Consider the following 17,627-nt stretch of genomic DNA (forward strand, 5'->3'; position numbering starts at 1 on the left):
AGGCCTGAGTGCACGGACTCTTATCTGGGAGACCTGGGTTTGATTCCCCACACCTCCACTTGCACCTACTGGAATGACCTTGGGTCAGCCATAGCTCTCACAGAGTTGTCCTTAAAAGGCAGCTTCTGGGAGAGTTCTCTCAGCCCCACCTACCTCCCAGGGTGTCTGTTATGGGGAAAGAGAACAAAGGAGATTCTAAGCCGCTCTGAGACTGATTCAGAGAGAAGGGCGGGGTATGCCTCTACAGTCTTCTAAGATGCCTAAAAAGCGCTCAGTTACATAGGATGAAAACTTGGATCCAGTTTTGCTCCTTGGGCCAGAAGGGAGAACAGATGCCAACTTACCCCCTGGCCACGGCCAAATAGACTGCAAAAGCAGGGAAAAGATTCCCTACCACTACCTCTTGGAATCTCCAAGAGTCAGGGTCAGCCAAACTAGGTGACTGCCTAGAGCGCCAGCACCAAATTGGGGGGGGCATGTGACTCAGTGATGTTACGAGTGCAGGAGGGGGGGGGCACCAGAATTTAGCCTTGCTTAGGGTGCCAGACAATCGAGGGCCGTCCCTTCCGAGAGGTGTGGGTGGTGGAGCTTTCTTCCTGCTTTTGCACCCTGGGGTGCAAAAGCAGGAAAAGATCTCCCCCAACCCTGCGCACCTCTCTTGAGTCTCCGAGTCTTCGTGTGTGAGACAGGATACTGGAATAGATGGACCACTGGTCTGATCCAGCGGGGCTCTTCTTACGTGCTTATTTTCTTATGTTGAGGTGTACCTGGACTCCAATATGGGTGCTCTGCCTAGAGGTGGCACTTTCCTTTGATGCAGCCTTTCACATGTGAGCATCTAGAACAGGGGTGTCAAACATCAGGTGCCATCAGGTCCATCGGTGGGGCCAGGACACTAGAAGCCCTCACACTGTGCCCCCCCCCCCCAAACACCAAGAATACAAAGCATCACTGCCCCAGGGAGAGAGTTCCAACAATACGCTGTGGCTAATAGCCACTGATGGACCTCTGCTCCGTATGTTTATCCAATCCCCTCTTGAAGCGGTCTATGTTTGTAGCTGCCACCACCTCCCGTGGCAGTGAACAGCCTAAAGCAGAGCTGGCCAAACTTGCTTAATGTAAGAGGCACAAAGAGTAAGTGTCAGATGTTTGAGAGCTGCAAGACATGAACGTCAGATCTTTGAGAATCACAATACAGGAAGAAAGGAAGGAAGATGAGGGAGGGGAGAGAGAGGTGGAAAGAAAGCAACTTGAAATGCATTCTCCAAGTCTCTGGTCGGTTTTGCTCGGAGAAGTGAGCTAAAGAGACAAATACCTTCTCCGAGGCAGCCAATGGGACGGTGGGGGCTTTGAGAGCCACACAATATGTATGAAAGAGCCACATGTGGCTCCCGAGCCACAGTTTGGCCACCCGTGGCCTAAAGCAACGGAGCATTTCGGCACTTCAGTGACCTCATGCGATAAGAAAGTATTTTAAGTGCCAGCGGAAAGCCAGGCGTAAAATCCAGGGGGGCAGCCGTCTGAAGCAGAGGAGCAAAGTTCATATCCAGGGGGAACTTGAAGACCGACCAAAGTTTTAGTCAAGGTGTAAACTTTCCTTTGCAAAGCACACTTCTTCTTAAAACTCTGTCCGCCTGCGGAGATCGGACGCCGAGGAAGACAACCGCTCCTTGGGGACCGGGGATCGGCAGGCTGCGTGCGGATCCCGGAAGTTGGAGCTGCGCGCGACTCCCGCTTTGCCCTTCCTCTATGCACGCCGCTCCCTCCCTTGACATCGGCCATGCGCGAGCCCGGGCAAGGCTGATTTGCATTTCGCGGCGACCGTGATGCATTGCGCAGAGGAAAAGGCCGGATCCCCCCAAACTGCGGTCGCTTGGGACATTGGAATTGTACCTTTGGGGGCAGGGAAGAAAAGAGGAAAGAGCCGAAGTCGCCGGTATTCCGGGAGACGGGAAAAGGTCGGGAGCAAAAGGGCAACCGTAACCTTACTGTCTGCTTGGGCTCTTGTGCTGGTGCATGGTTGCGATGCAACAGCATACTCTGGTTTCTCTTCAGATCGCATAAATCTTTCGCCTTTTACTAAAGATTTCCGTGGAGAGGAACATTTATGAGTGTTTCGTGAATTTTTTGAGGCTCCGCTTCGGCGGAGCTACCTTGATTTGGTTTAAAAACAGAATTTATGCTACGAAGCAATAAAAACATGTCGCACCTTTAAGGCCTACTGAGTTTTATCTTTGCTCTAAGTTTTATTAGCGGCACAGAGAGGTAAAGCTGCAGTACTGCAGTCGGAGCCCTCTGCTCAGGACCTGAGTTCGATCCCAGCGGGAGCTGGGTTCAGGTAGCCGGCTCCAGGTTGGTCAAGTGAGTACCCAGCTTGCTGGGGGGAAAGCTTAGATGACTGGCCAAGACAATGGCCAAACTACCCCGCAAAAAGTCTGCAGTGAAGACATGAAAGCAGAGTCAAAAACGACTGGTGTTTGTACAGGGGACTACTTTTACCTTTTTAAGTTTTATTGAGAATGTAAGCTTTCGTATGCTCTAAGCAGACTTCAGCAGACAAAATTGGAACGGCAAGCAGCAATTCTTAATATAAGTGGGCTGTGAGTTAATACTGCTCTGCTCCCATCTGGGTTCCCCCCCCCATCTTTTTCTTTACATTGCAAACAGAGACTTACTGTTAAACCACTGCCTACAAGATAATTTAACTGTCCTTGAATATTAAATTTGTACCACTTTGCATTCTGAGCCACTGCCTACCAGCTATGTGTGGCTTTGCTCACTGTACCGGATTCCTCGTCTGATGAAGTGTGCTTAGAGCACATGAAAGCTGACATTCTGAATAAAACTTTGTTGGTCTTAAAGGTGCCACTTGACTCCTACTTTGTTCTACCACTTCAAACCAACACAGCTGCACACTTGGATCTGCCTCCCCTGTCTCTTTCCATCCCAAGAAGCGACGAGGGCAGGTTAGCCCGGGCTATAGAAGTCTAGGCAAGATAAGGACAATGGTTTGCCATTGCTTTCCCCAGTCTTTTTACACTTTCCCCCCAGCAAGCTGGGTACTCATTTTACTGACCTCGGAAGGATGGAAGGCTGAGTCAATCTCAAGCCGGCTACCTGAACCAGCTTTCGCTGGGATCGAACTCATGTCGTGAGCAGAGTTTAGGACTGCAGTACTGCAGCTTTAACACTGCGCCACGGGGCTCTGGCAATGGCAAAACCACCCGGTTAAAAAAGCCTGCCGTGAAAACATTGGGAAAGCAAGGTCACCCCAGAATTGGAAACGACTAGTGCTGCTTACAATCTCCTACATCTTCTCCCCCGACAACAGACACCCTGTGAGGTGGGTGGGGCCGAGAGGGCTCTCACAGCAGCTGCCCTCTCAAGGACAACCTCTGTGAAACCTATGGCTGACCCAAGGCCATTCCAGCAGGCGCAAGTGGAGAAGTGGGAAATCAAACCCAGTTCTCCCAGATAAGAGTCCGCACACTTGACCACTACACCAAACTGGCTTTACAAAGTAAAAAAAAAAAAGGTAAAGGAAAGGTCCCCTGTGCAAGCACCAGTCGTTTTCGACTCTCGGGGTGGTTTGCTATTGCCTTCCCCAGTCATCTACACTTGGATTGAACACAGGTCGTGAGCAGAGGGCTCCGACTGCAGTTTTATCACTCTGCACCACAGAGCCTCTCTATGGTAAAGCAAAGTACAGTAGAAATGCATTAATACACTATTTTTCAAAACAATCTGTGCCACTAATAAAACTTAGAGCAAAGATAAAACTTAGTAGGTCTTAAAGGCACAACCTATTTTTATTGCTTTGTAGTATAAATTCTGTTTTTGAACCAAATCAAGGTAGCTCCGCCGAAGCGGAGCCTCAAAAAATTCACGAAACACTCATAAATGTTCCTCTCCACGGAAATCTTTAGTAAAAGGCGAAAGATTTATGCGATCTGAAGAGAAACCAGAGTATGCTTCCGCAGTGCAACCATGCACCAGCACAAGAGTCCCGGCAGGCACTTAGGTTACGGTTGCCCTTTTGTTCCGGACCTTTTCCCTTCTCCCGGAATAGACGGCGACTCCGGCTCTTCCCTCTTTTCTTTCCCTACCCCCAAAACTAAAATTCCTGCATCAAAACCGGCCACAGTTTGGGGGGAAACCTGCCTTTGCCTCTGCGCGATGCATCATGGGTGCCGCGAAATGCAAATCCGCCTGCCCTGGCTCGGCCCGTGGCTCAGCCCCGCCCGTTCGAAGATGACGTCAAGGGACGGTGGGCGGGACGGTGGGAGCAGCGCGCAAAGAGGAAGGACAAAGCGAGGGTGGCGCACAGCTCAAACTTTAGGGCTCTTCGCCGAGCAACGATTCCCCCTCGAGTGGTTTCCCACCTCTGCAGGCGAATGCAGGCAAGGAGCCGGACTTTCTTGCTGCCCAGTAGCCGGGCGTTCCGCTGGCCTCCTGAAGACTTTATTGCTGCACGAGGCCATCGAAGGGCCAGAATTAGGGTTGCCAATCCCCAGGTGTGGGCAGGGCATCCCCCAATTTGGAGGCCCTCATAAGAACGTAAGAGAAGCCCTGTTGGATCAGGCCAATGTCCATCCATTCCAACACTCTGTGTCACACAGTAGCCAAAAACCCCAGGTGCCATCAAGAGGTCCTCCAGGGTTATCAGAAAGGGTATTATGGAGAATTGATCCGCGGGTATCTGAGGCTCTGGGGGGACTGCTTTTTGAGATAGGGGCACCATATTTTCAGCATAGCATCCAGTGCCTCTCCCCAAAACACCCTCCAAGTCTCAAAAAGGTTGGATCAGGGGGTCCAATTCTATGAGCCCCCAGAGAAGGTGCCCCTATCCATTATTTCCAGCGGAAGGGAGGCATTTAAAAGGTGCGCGGTCTCTTTCCATGTGACCGCCAGAACTCCCTTTGGAGTTCAATTCCGCTTGTCACAACCTTGCTCCTGGTCCCACCCCCCAGTGTCTCCTGGCTCCACCCCCAAAGTCCCCAGATATTTCTTGAACTGGACATGGCAACCCTAGGCAGAATGCTCTGGTTATTTTACGCGCTTGCAAGCTTAGCGCCCGTTTCCTCGCGATGCACCTCTTCAGCCGGCGTGAAGTCCAAGGAGCTGCAATTCCGGCAGGGTTGGCGTGCCTTGGGCTCCTGCCCCACCGCCCACCCTACACCCTGCGTTGCAACCTGGGGCCGGGTGACGGTGCGCGATCGTGCGCCCTCTTCAGCCCACCTCTGGTCCTGCAGCTGCGTTGCGTTCTACATATCCCGGATCGGAGAGGTTTTTAATCTGCGTTCCACGTTATTTCATTTGCCCTCAAATCACAGCCGATTTATTGCGATCCCCGTAGGGTTTTTTTTAAGGCAAAAGTCGTTCGGGAGGGCGAGGGGTTGCTTTTGTCTGCCTCTGTGCAAAGACCCCGGTAAGGGATGGGGCGGGGGGGGGGAGGTTGCTCAAAGTTTGTAACAAAGGAACAAATTAGTACAAGACACGGAAAGCATTGGCCGTATCCTTGGCTCACACAAGAAAGCTGCGATCAGCTGGCAAAGAAGGGCTTAGGCAGTGCACTGATCCAAGTTTGTACTCTCTGAAAAGAAACCGGGGAAACTCTATTTGTGCCCCTATTTGTGTGGAACACTGGGAAGGATCTCTTCTTCTTGTAAGTTTCACCCAAAAGAGGTGGGAAATCTACCCCAGTGAAACTGATCAGGCTTTTTCAAGACGTTGTCAATTTCATCATAGACCGTTGGTCTGAAGCAGTAGAACAAAGTAGGAGTCAAGTAGCACCTTTAAGACCAAGGGTGGCCAAACTAGACTCGGGAGCCACATGTGGCTCTTTCACACGCATTGTGTGAGGCCCCCACCATCCCACTGGGCGACTCGGAGAAGGTATTTCTCTCTTTACATCACTCCTCCAAGCCAAGTCAGACGGCAGCTTGGAGAATGCATTTAAAGTTGCTTTCTTTCAACCTCTCCCTCCCACATCTATTTATTTCCTTCCTTCCTTCCTTCCTTCCTTCCTTCCTTCCTTCCTTCCTTCCTTCCTTCCTTCCTTCCTTCCTTCCTTCCTTCCTTCCTTCCTTCCTTCCGGCTCTCAAACATCTGGCATTCATGTGGCTCTCAAACGTCTGGCATTTATTCTATGTGGCTCTTGCATTGAGCAAGTTTGGCCGCCCCTGTTTAAGACCAACAAAGTTTTATTCAGAATGTAAGCTTTCGTATGTATGCATACTTCTTCAGACAATGGAATGGGGGACAGTGGGCAGAGCTCCATATAGCTGGGAGGCAAAGAATGCAAAGTGGTACAAAGTTAGAATCCAGTGGCAAAATGGTGAAATTAAAAACTGAAAGAACATTTGGTCTGGATAGCATTTGCGTGGGAAACCGATAAAGCAGGGGTGGCCAACGGTAGCTCTCCAGAAGTTTTTTTTTTTGCCTACAACTCCCATCAGCCCCAGCCATTGACCATGCTGGCTGGGGCTGATGGGAGTTGTAGGCAAAAAAAACATCTGGAGAGCTACCGTTGGCCACCCCTGCAATAAAGCAGTAACAGAATGGGAGAATGATGGTGAGAGTGTCCTAAGAAAATAAATGTAGCTCTGCTCGCTGTCCCCCATTCCGTTGTCCGATGACGTGTGTGTGCGCATGAAAGCTTACATTCTGAATAAAACTTTGTTGGTCTTAAAGGTGCTACTGGACTCCTCCTTTATCCTAGACCTGAGAACCTCTGAAGGAAAGCAGGATTCTGGTGTGGGAAGGCGCTTGAGGGGTGGGATTGGTGTGGATGTGAGGAAGGCCCTTGAAGTGGGAAACAAACATTGCATGTGAAGCCAACGCTGCGTTCATTGAAGCAGGAGACGTTCCTGAGCGATCATTAATTATCAAAGATTTCAGGTTTTCACGGCTGGTAACATCATTAGGGTTTGTAGAATCTTTCGGGCTCAAGTGCCGTGTTCTACTGGAGAAAGTTTTCCTTCCAGACGTTTCGTTCTCAGCTGCGGAGAACATCCTCAGTGGCGTTGCAGCCGGAGCAGGCGCTCTGACCTTCTTGGCTGCTGTGCATTGAGTGGGGCGAGGGCTGCTGGAGAGCTGCTATTTCTAGGCTGGAGGGGGTGTGGTGAAAAAGCAGTTGGTTTGTGGATGTGCCCATTGTTTGGTGGGGCTTCCTGGAAGAAAGGAAGAAGGCATTTTCATCCACCAATCTTGGTACCTAGCTCTGCAAAACACCCTACAGACTATAAATTGCAGAAAGTCACAGAACAACCAGCACATTCCACAGAACAATCAGCACAGTCAACAACCATCTTCCTTATCTTCACACCCCTTCCAACCCTCCCAGCAATTAACACAGAACAATGGTCACATTCAACAGCCAGTTTCCTTATCACTACCCTTCCAGGAAGCCCCACCAAACAATGGGCACATCCACAAACCAATTGCCCTTTCACCACACCCCCTCCAGCCTAGAAATAGCTCTCCAGCAGCCCTGGCCCCACTCAACGCACAGCAGCCAAGAAGGTCAGAGCGCCTGCTCCGGCTGCAACGCCACTGAGGATGTTCTCCGCAGCTGAGAATGAAACGTCTGGAAGGAAAACTTTCTCCAATAGAACACGGCACTTGAGCCTGAAAGATTCTACAAACCCTAACGATCATTAATTCTTCTGAAAACACCGGTCTGACTTCGGCCTCTGGACTCCAAAAATCTAATTGCAGGGTCTTCAGCGCACATTCCAGAATTCCAAAAAGTTTCATGCTCAATAAAGTTTTCTTATTCTATATCGACTGGCCATTTTGCTTTTTGTTACAAACGGCAAACAAAACAAAACTCTTGCGCCCCTTCCCATCTCAAAACGCATACTCTTGGCTGTAGGATATAAGCACAGTCATTTAGAACTAGGGTTGCCAATCCCCAGGTGGGGGCAGGGGATCCCCTGGTTTGGAGGCCCTCCCCTCCCCGCTTCATGGTCATCACAAAGTGTGTGTGGGGTGTGTGTGGAATTTCTGCTGGGAACTCAATTATTCCCTATGGAGACTTATTCCCGTAGGAAATAATGGATAATTGATCCGCGGGTATCTGGGGCCTTGTGGGGGGGGGATGTTGTTTAAGGTAGAAGCACCACATTTTCAGCATAGCATCCAGTGCCTCTCCCCAAAATACCCCCCAAGTTTCAAAAAGATTGGACCAGGGGGTCCAATTCTATGAGCCCCAAAAGAAGGTGCCCTACCCTTAATTATTTCTTATGGAAAGAAGGCATTTAAAAAGGCGTGCGGTCCCTTTAAATGTGATGGCCGGAACTCTCTTTGGAGTTCAATGATGCTTGTCACAGCCTTGCTCCTGGCTCCACCCCCAGTGTCTCCTGGCTCCACCTGCAAAGTCTCCTGGCTCCACCCCCAAAGTCCCCAGATATTTCCTGAATTGGACTTGGCAACCCTATTTAGAAACTCCCTGAATGTTTTACTTTCTGGAGATACTAGGGCTCAGAAAATCCAATGGATCATTTTGTAACAGAAAAAAATCTGCATTGGCTCTTCCGACTTCCTTGTAGCCACAGAAATGTCATGTTCGGTGGTTGTAACCTGCTTACAACCCACAAGCGGTGTGTGTGCTGCTATTTGGCCGTCACTACAGCTGTAGGAAGAACTAATAGCTACAGTGCTAATAATAATAATAATAATAATAATAATAAAAATGTTATTTGTATCCCGCCCTCCCCGCCGAGGTGGGCTCAGGGCGGCTAACAACATTTTGTAAAAATTATACAGAGTTTAAAATCACCTTAGCTTTAAAACATTCCAATTAATCAAGTATTATACAAGTTTCCAGGTGCTAATTCCATTTATAAATGATAATAGCGAAAGTCACCCAACAGTGGTCTCTCAGCCAGCAAAGGCCATCCTGAAAAGGGTGGTTTTGCAGGCCCTGCGGAACTGGTCAAGGCACCGCAGGGCTCGCACTTCTTCCGGGAGCTGGTTCCATAATTGTGGAGCTGCGATGGAGAAGGCCCGCGTACGGGTGTGTGGAGAAACTCCATCTTAGTTGGGAGGGAACATGAAACTGCTAAGCAGGCTTTGGCCTAGCCTCTCTCCAACCCCCCCTCCCTTCCAGAGCCAAACCAACAACTCTAGGGGGAAAGCCTCCTAGAGCGGCAGGAAGTTCTTTTGTTCTTGGTATGTGAGTTAGGCAGGAAGAGAAGCAGTTCTCAGCTGGCGCTCAAAGGAGGAGGTTGCCAGTGTGGGGGCTCCTGCCTGTGGAAGAGGCCTATTCAAGAGGAAAAGGCCCCCAGGTAGCCAGACCAAGTAAGTCATCCAGAAGGCAGGGCAAGTTTAGACCAGGGACAGTCTCTCTCTCGGCTTGGCTTCGCGAACGAAGATTCAAGAAGGGTGCAATAGTCCACGTCTGCTGCAGGCTCGCTGGTAGCTGACAAGACCAATGAGGGACAGGCAGGTCCGGCCACAGTGGCTGCAGGGAAAAGTCTGATTTAGGGTTGGTGCTGTAGCAGTGCGATTCTTCCTCAATCTCCTTTTGTCCTCAAGACCAGCTATGCGTGCGTTCTCAAAGGAAGAGACAACCTGGTGGATGGTGTGCCTCCATGCTTTGCGATCTGAGGCTAGGTCAGACCACTGGTGATGGTTGATGTGACAGGTGCCAAGGGATTTCTTCAAGGAGTCCTTCTACCTCTTCTTTGGTGCCCCTCTATTTCGATGGCCGGTGGAGAGTTCGCCATACAGGGCAATTTTGGGAAGGCGGTGGTTTTCCATCCTAGAAATATGCCCTGCCCAGCGCAGCTGCGTCTTCAACAGCAGTGCCTCGATGCTGGTAACCTCTGCCCGCTTGAGAACTTCAGTGTTGGTCACAAAGTCACTCCAGTGGATGTTGAGGATGGTGCGAAGGCAGCGCTGATGAAAGCGCTCAAGGAGTCGCAGGTGATGACGGTATAAAACCCACGATTCGGAGCCGTAGATGAGGGTTGTCATCACAACCGCTTTGTAAACATTGATCTTTGTGCCTTTTTTCAGATGCTTGTTGCTCCACACTCTTTTGTGCAGTCGGCCAAAGGTACGGTTTGCCTTTGCCAGCCTGTTGTCAATCTCCTTGTCGATCTTAGCATCTGAGGAGATGACAGGGACAGGGACAGTAGGATGACAGGGACAGTAGGATGCGTTTAAAACGACCTTTATTTTGTCATGCTGTTTGCTGTGCGGGTGCTGTGCTGTGTTAACCTTTTACATGCAACTGTTTTTGTTTTGTTCTTCTTTTCTTTTCTTTTTCTCTTTTAATTAAATATTTTTACTGTTTTGAATGCTGGCAGTCAAACTCTGTACCACATAGATCCCCAACCGCCTTAGACCACGCTGCTTTAAGAAGCGGGCCCCGGGGAAGGGGGAAGGCATGCAGTTGGATAAGGTGCCAATCCTCCAGGGGCTCCCCAAAGAAATGCTGTGGTCTCTGTGATACCCAAGTACTGGGTGGCAGAGGGCCTTGAGGCCTGGCCTCATAGCTAGAGAGGGGGATTGGGAGTCCTGTTCCTCTCAATCTGAACCCCTAGACTGAGCAGGTGGTGGCAGCGAGCCCAAGTGGCAGGAGGAGAAATAGCTTCCTCCAGGAGTGGGCGACTCAATAGGGAGTTGACGGGACCGGGTCTGAAGGCAGAATCGGGCCGGTTCCGTCACAGGGTGTTTTGGAGTTTTGGCCTCCTTTGGTCCAGGGATACAGTGCTGTAGTGCAGAGTTGCCGAACTCATTTGTTTTGAGGGCTGGATCTGACATAAATGAGACCTTGTCGGGCCGGGCCATGTGTGTCATAAAATGTAACGCCAGGTAGCAGAGATATAAACTTTATAAAGGACACAGACAAACACAAAACATGCTTAAAACATTAGTACTCATTGGTCTTAAAGGTGCTTTCTTTGTATCTCTCCCATGGGATCCAGCGAACTGGGCAAAGGAAGCTCTGGCTCTTTCCTTCCTCCCCCAGGGGACCAGGAGAGGGAGGGGTCTCAGCCAATAGAAGGAAGAGAGGATTGGCTCAGTAGCTCTGCTGAGTGATTGAGAGAGCCTGGCAAAACAAGCTCTCCCTCCCCCCAGTCCTCCCCAAGGGAGGAGCCTCAGCCAATGGAGAAAACAGAGGATTTGCTCTGTAGCTCCTGTGCGATTGAGCAAGCCTCGCAAAGCAAGCTGTGATGCAGAAGGAAGCAAGAGAGAGGGAGAAGGAAGCAGATGACAGCCAGTTCCTCGGGAGCCTGATAGGAGCCCTCCAGGGGCCTGATTTGGCCCCCGGACTACATGTTTGACATTCCTGCTCTTGTGGATGGTCTTGGCATGAACCTAAGTTTTCACTAAGCTTTGTGGGATGTGAAAATTCTCTGTACAGGTGTTTTATAGCCTCCCCATCTCTTGACCGCCCTCCAGTGGTTATAGCAAGGTCTCCTCCCCACTTCTCAGTGTTAGGTATGTATTTACGAGAGAATAATTCCCTCTCTACCCAAGCAAACCCTACAAGAAAGAATCCCTAATTCAGAGGTGGGGAAATTATGGTCTGCGAACCACATCCGGCCCTCAAGATGCTTACTTTGTTGGTGCATCCACCCGCCAGACTTCAGCATAAACAAATGGGCAGATGTTTTCAAAAATCATTAAACATTGACAGGGCCTAAGGCCAATAAGAGTGTTTAAGAACTGCAAAGTGGGAGAGAGGACCACTCTGGGTTGGCTGCCGGCTCCTTTTAGTTCCAGTGCTATCTGGAGAGCATTTAGGGAAAGCGTTTGGATCTCCCACAAAGACACACTGGTGAACGAACACCGCCATCTTGCCAACTGACCGAGATCTGTTTCTTCTCTCCAGAGACCTGCGCTTCAACCACATCAAAGACATCCGGCCTGGCGCCTTCAGGAATTTGAAGAACCTCAACACACTGTAAGCGTTCGAGATCCTTGCTGTTTCTATGTCTTCTTCCCAAATGCAGGTTTGGAAAGAACCGGGTGGGGGGAGCACTGTTTAGATTTGCACTACAGTCTGTTTAGAGAGCACAAAAGGGCTCATTGGAGAATATTTCTGATTGATTTGGCAAATGGAAGAGGTCTGGGTTAATAAATGGCCTACGGGATGAATTTTCAGGCCTCGAGTCAGCTTTCTTTTTGGCTCTGGGTTGTGTAAACCGTATTGCTTGCTTTATTGCTCTTGGACCGATTTGAACTTGTCTTGGATCTTTGAGAGTTTGATAGCTCATGCACTTGGCTCCAGGAACTTACTGAATCCCGCCTGAATCCAGGTCCTTTCAGGCTATGGCTTGAATCTGGGTACCCTTCATCTTCAGGCTATTTCTTCATAATGTTTTCAATCTGGGACAGGTGAGGGATGTAGGGTTGCCAAGTCCCTCTGCTGCTCTGGCGGGGGACTCTTTTCTTGCACACGCTTTACATACGCAGCGCAATAACGTCACCCAGAAGTGACATCATCGCGCCGGGTATGTCACGCCATGTAGGATTCATGGTAAAACTCTATTATACTATACATTTACCACAAATCCTAGAGCGTCCCTATAGTGACAATCTAGGATTCACAGTAAAAAAATAATCTCGATGGTACCATAGAGTTTCCCAGAAATTCTAGAGCATCCGTGGTGAGACGTGCCCAGTGCAATGATGTCACTTCCGGGTGATGTCATCATGTGGGGCATGTTGCGCAGCAACAGGGCTGTTGGGGGTGGGGATCGCCCCAGCAGCTTGCTCTGTGCTGGTGGGTTGGGCCCCTTCCAAGCTAGGGGATCCTTTATGAGGTGGGATTTACTTGCGGTAAAACTCGGTACTTTTGTACCCTCCGTTACCCAAACAGCCTGCAGTTTTCAGAAGGCTAATACATACAAACTAATACGTTTCAAGACCATACAGATAAACTTTGTTAGACTCCAAGTTTCTTCTCCAGACAGAAGGCAGAAAGGCAAAGCGATTAGATAACAGTACAATTTCAGAATACAGTTCTATAGTCAAGCATAGTTCTACAGTCAAGGATAAAGCATTGTTCTATAAAAAGTCTAAGTCCCAACAGGGACTATACCCTGTTAGTCTGCATTTTCTAGGTCAGAGTCTAAGCCCCATTCTTTTTTTGGCATGACAAGCATAGAGATAGTCTCCTGTCTCTAGTGCAAATCAGTGAGTTCTGCTCAAAATTTCAGGGTTTATAAAGAGTTTCCCCCCGGAAACTGGTATCACAATCTATATCTTATCTGATAATATGTGTCATCTACATTCCAGAACCACCAGTGGCATCAACAGCTAGCCTCTCACATCTGCCGTATCTTTACTCTGTCCGGTTCCTCCCATACCATATAAGGCTAAGGTTGCCCTCAGAGAACTTTTACTTTTCACCTACTTTCGACTGACCTACATTCTCAGCCTAAGCTGTAAGCAGTGTGGATGCTTGAACCCTTGATGGCCATTTTCATAAGAGAACCAACCCCGAAAGAAATTCTGCAACACTGTATAAAGTTCCGCCTTTTAAAGGGGCAGAGCCATCATAGCTGTATACTTAAGGCTATGGCGGGACATCAGCCTCAAGGGCAGGCGTCCCCAACCCCCGGGCCATGGACCAGTACCGGTCCGTGGCCTGTTAGCAACCGGGCCGCAGAGTGAGGCAGAGATCTTTACCTACTCCTTATTTAAAGGCCCCCCATGTGAGGGGCAGGGACGGGGCGTCTTCCACAAAACCGGTCCCTGGTGCCGAAAAGGTTGGGAGCCGCTGGAACGATTAAAGGGTTGGAACGCTTTCCCTATGAAGAAAGGTTAAAACCAGGGGTCGTTTTGTAGAAAAATAGGTGGGAGCTCATCCAAGGATTGTTATGCAGCTGCACCTACTATTCAATGGACAAGGTAGGTGGGGAGGAAGAGGGGGAACCCTCAGAAAGGTTTAGGAGCTGCACTCCTACAAACTCCTGCTATATTCGCCTTGTTAAAACGCTTGAGGCTCTTTGGCTTGAAGAAATGTCGACTGCGGGGGTGACACGATAGAGGTTTACAAGATTATCCATGGGATAGAGAAGGTAGAGAAAGAAGTCCTTTTCTCCCCTTTCTCACAATACGAGAACTCGTAAAGATCCCAATAAAGATTCCAATACAGAAATATCCAGATTTAAGAGTGGAGCTGGGGGGGGGCAGGGGTAATTGGGGAAGGAAGTAGGGCAGGGGATTCCCAGGTTTGGAGGCCCTCCCTCCACTTCAGGGTCATCAGAAAGGGGGGGGGAATGTCTGCTGGGAACCCCATTATTCCCTATGGAGACCAATTTCCATAGGGTATAATGGGGAATTGATCCATGGGCATTTGGGGCTCTGAGGGGGGGCTGTTTTTTTAGGTAGAGGCACCTAATTTTCAGCATAGCATCCAGTGCCTCTCCCCAAAATACCTTCCAAGTTTCAAAAAGATTGGATTAGGGGGGTCCAATTCTATGAGCCCCTACAGAAGGTGCCCCTATCTTTCATTATTTCCGAATGGAGGGAAGGCATTTAAAAGGTGTGCGGTCCCTTTAAATGTGATGGCCAGAACTCCCTTTGGAGTTCAATTATGCTTGTCTCAACCTTGCTCTTGGCTCCATCCCCAACGTCCCCAGATATTTCTTGACTTGGACTTGGCAACCCTAGAAGAGAGAGACCTCAGTAGGGTGTAATGCCATGCAGTCCGTCTTCCAAAGCAACCATTTTCTCCAGGAGAAGTGGAATAAATATTTTAAATAAATGAGCGAGCTGTGTAGACTGGTGGTCAGTAACTCTGGGAGATCTTCAGCCCCCACTTGGAGGCTGGCAATCCCAGTCCTCACCACATTCCCAGACCCAGGGTGGCGTTCTGTGTGAGCCAACACAAACTCCGACACTAGCAAGAGATCTGGCAGCGTCAGCCTTTACCCTGGGGGAAAATAACGCGGCTGGGCACATGCCATTTGGAAACAGACCTTCCTATTTTTGGCAAGGAAAAAGCAGGCTGATGAGACTGTGGGCCTCTGAAAAAATGGGCCCCCATAGGCTGTTTTTCACGTGGTGTATACAAAACAACCAAAAGGTTTTACAAGATTATGCATGGGACAGAGAAAGAAGAGAAAGAAATACTCTTCTCCCTTTCGCACAATATGAGAACTCGTGGGCATTCAATGAAATTGCTTAGCAGTCGGGTTAGAACGGATAAAAGGAAGTACTTCTTCACCCAAAGGGTGGTTAACATGTGGAATTCACTGTCACAGGAGGTGGTGGTGGCTGCATGCATAGACAGCTTCAAGGTAGAGGGGACTGGGTAGAAATCTGGAGCAGAGGTCCATCAGTGGCTATTAGCCACAGCATGATGAAACTCTCTGTCTGGGGCAGTGATGCTCTATATTCTTGGTGCTTGGGGGGGGGCAACAGTGGGAGGGCTTCTAGTGTCCTGGCCCCATTGATGGACCTCCTGATGGCGCCTGGGTTTTTGGCCACTGTGTGACACAGAGTGTTGGACTGGATGGGCCACTGGCCTGATTCAGCATGGCTTCTCTTTTCTTATGTGACACAGAGTGTTGGACTGGATGGGCCATTGGCCTGATCCAACATGCCTTCTCTTATGTTTTTATATGGAGCAGAGGTTCCTCAATGGCTATTAGTCACAGCGTATCATTGGGACTCCCTGTCTGGGGCAGTGATACTCTGTATTCTTGGTGTCTGTTGGGGGGCTTCTAGTGCCCTGGTTCCACTGATAGACCTCCTGATGACGCCTGGGTTTTTGGCCACTGTGTGACACAGAGTATTGGACTGGATGGGCCATTGGCCTGATCCAACATGGCTTCTCTTATGTCTGGCGCAGTGATGCTCTGCCTTCTTTGTGCTTGGGGGACCACACTGGGAGGGCTACTGGAGTTCTGGCCCTGCTAGTGGACTTCCTGATGACACCTGGGTTTTGCCCATTATGTGACACAGAGTGTTGGACTGGAAGGGCCACTGGCCTGATCCAACAGGCCTTCTCTTATGTTCTTATGTGACACAGAGTGTTGGACTGGATGGACCATTGGCCTGATCCAACAGGGCTTCTCTTATGTGACACCGAATGTTGGACTGAATGGGCCACTGGCCTGATCCAACATGGCTTCTCTTATGTGACACAGAATGTTGGACTGAATGGGCTACTGGCCTGATCCAACATGGCTTCTCTTATGTTCTTATGTGACACAGAGTGTTGGACTGGATGGGCCACTGGCCTGATCCAAAAGGGTGGGCCACTGGCCTGATCTTATGTTCTTATGTGACACAGAGTGTTGGACTGGATGGGCCATTGGCCTGATCCAACAGGGCTTCTCTTATGTTCTTATGTGACACAGAGTGTTGGACTGGATGGGCCACTGGCCTGATCCAACAGGGCTTCTCTTATGTGACACAGAGTGTTGGACTGGATGGGCCATTGGCCTGATCCAACAGGGCTTCTCTTATGTTCTTATGTGATATATTGGACTGGATGGGCCACTGGCCTGATCCAACATGGTATCTCTTATGTTCTTATGTGACACAGAGTGTTGGACTGGATGGGCCACTGGCCTGATCCAACAGGGCTTCTCTTATGTTCTTATGTGACATAGAGTGTTGGACTGGAGGGGCCATTGGCCTGATCCAACAGGGCTTCTCTTATGTTCTTATGTGACATAGAGTGTTGGACTGGATGGGCCATTGGCCTGATCCAACAGGGCTTCTCTTATGTTCTTATGTGACATAGAGTGTTGGACTGGATGGGCCACTGGCCTGATCCAACATGGCTTCTCTTATGTTCTTATGTGACACAGAGTGTTGGACTGGATGGGCCATTGGCCTGATCCACCATGGCTTCTCTTATGTTCTTATGTGACACAGAGTGTTGGACTGGATGGGCCATTGGCCTGATCCAACAGGGCTTCTCTTATGTTCTTATATGACACAGTGTGTTGGACTGAATACGCCATTGGCCTGATCCAACAGGGCTTCTCTTATGTTCTTATGTGACATAGAGTGTTGGACTGGATGGGCCACTGGCCTGAGCCAACAGGGCTTCTCTTATGTTCTTATGTGACACAGAGTGTTGGACTTGATGGGCCATTGGCCTGATGCAACAAGGCTTCTCTTATGTTCTTATGTGACTCAGAGTGTTGGACTGGATGGGCCATTGGTCTGATCCAACAGGGCTTCTCTTATGTTCTTACGTTATAGTGACCAAATTACTTAGATACCATTCATGAAACATCCAAAAAAAGTGTATATTCAGTACAGAAAACTGAAAGGCTCATGTCCCAATAAATATGAATTCCAGTGAAGGAGTCCATTCCAATGTACAAGAAGTTGACTTGAATACTCCAGCTTTGATCACTCTTCTAGCATGGGATGCTCCATTACATATTTACAAAACTACAATAAAAAGGCAAGGTTATAGCATCTTACTGTATGTTATCATGATACCATAATTGTAGCTCCAAAGACCTTGATATCATACTTACATGACTTTGATTCAGAGTCCATTACAACACTATTTTCAGGTAGTGGCTGGAAATCTCTTGGGATTATAGCTCATCTCCAGGCAACAGAGATGAGTTAGCCTGGAGAAAATGGCTGCATTGTACCCTGTTGAAGTCCTTTCCTTTCCCATCCTGAAC

General features: G+C 49.3%; 2 non-coding genes and 1 pseudogene across 2 annotated transcripts; 2 read left to right on the forward strand and 1 right to left on the reverse strand.

The window, feature by feature from the left end:
- LOC132567215 (peroxidasin homolog) overlaps window positions 1-17,627 on the forward strand; it is a 92,074-nt pseudogene that overhangs the window by 14,356 nt on the left and 60,091 nt on the right.
- LOC132567851 (U5 spliceosomal RNA) lies at window positions 2,036-2,151 on the forward strand. The gene has a single exon (XR_009555124.1). It is a non-coding gene; the product is annotated as a U5 spliceosomal RNA (small nuclear RNA).
- On the reverse strand, window positions 3,855-3,970 carry LOC132567852 (U5 spliceosomal RNA). Its single transcript, XR_009555125.1, has one exon. It is a non-coding gene; the product is annotated as a U5 spliceosomal RNA (small nuclear RNA).

The sequence above is a fragment of the Heteronotia binoei genome, chromosome 2, assembly GCF_032191835.1.
Source record: "Heteronotia binoei isolate CCM8104 ecotype False Entrance Well chromosome 2, APGP_CSIRO_Hbin_v1, whole genome shotgun sequence".
NCBI lineage: Eukaryota > Metazoa > Chordata > Lepidosauria > Squamata > Gekkonidae > Heteronotia > Heteronotia binoei.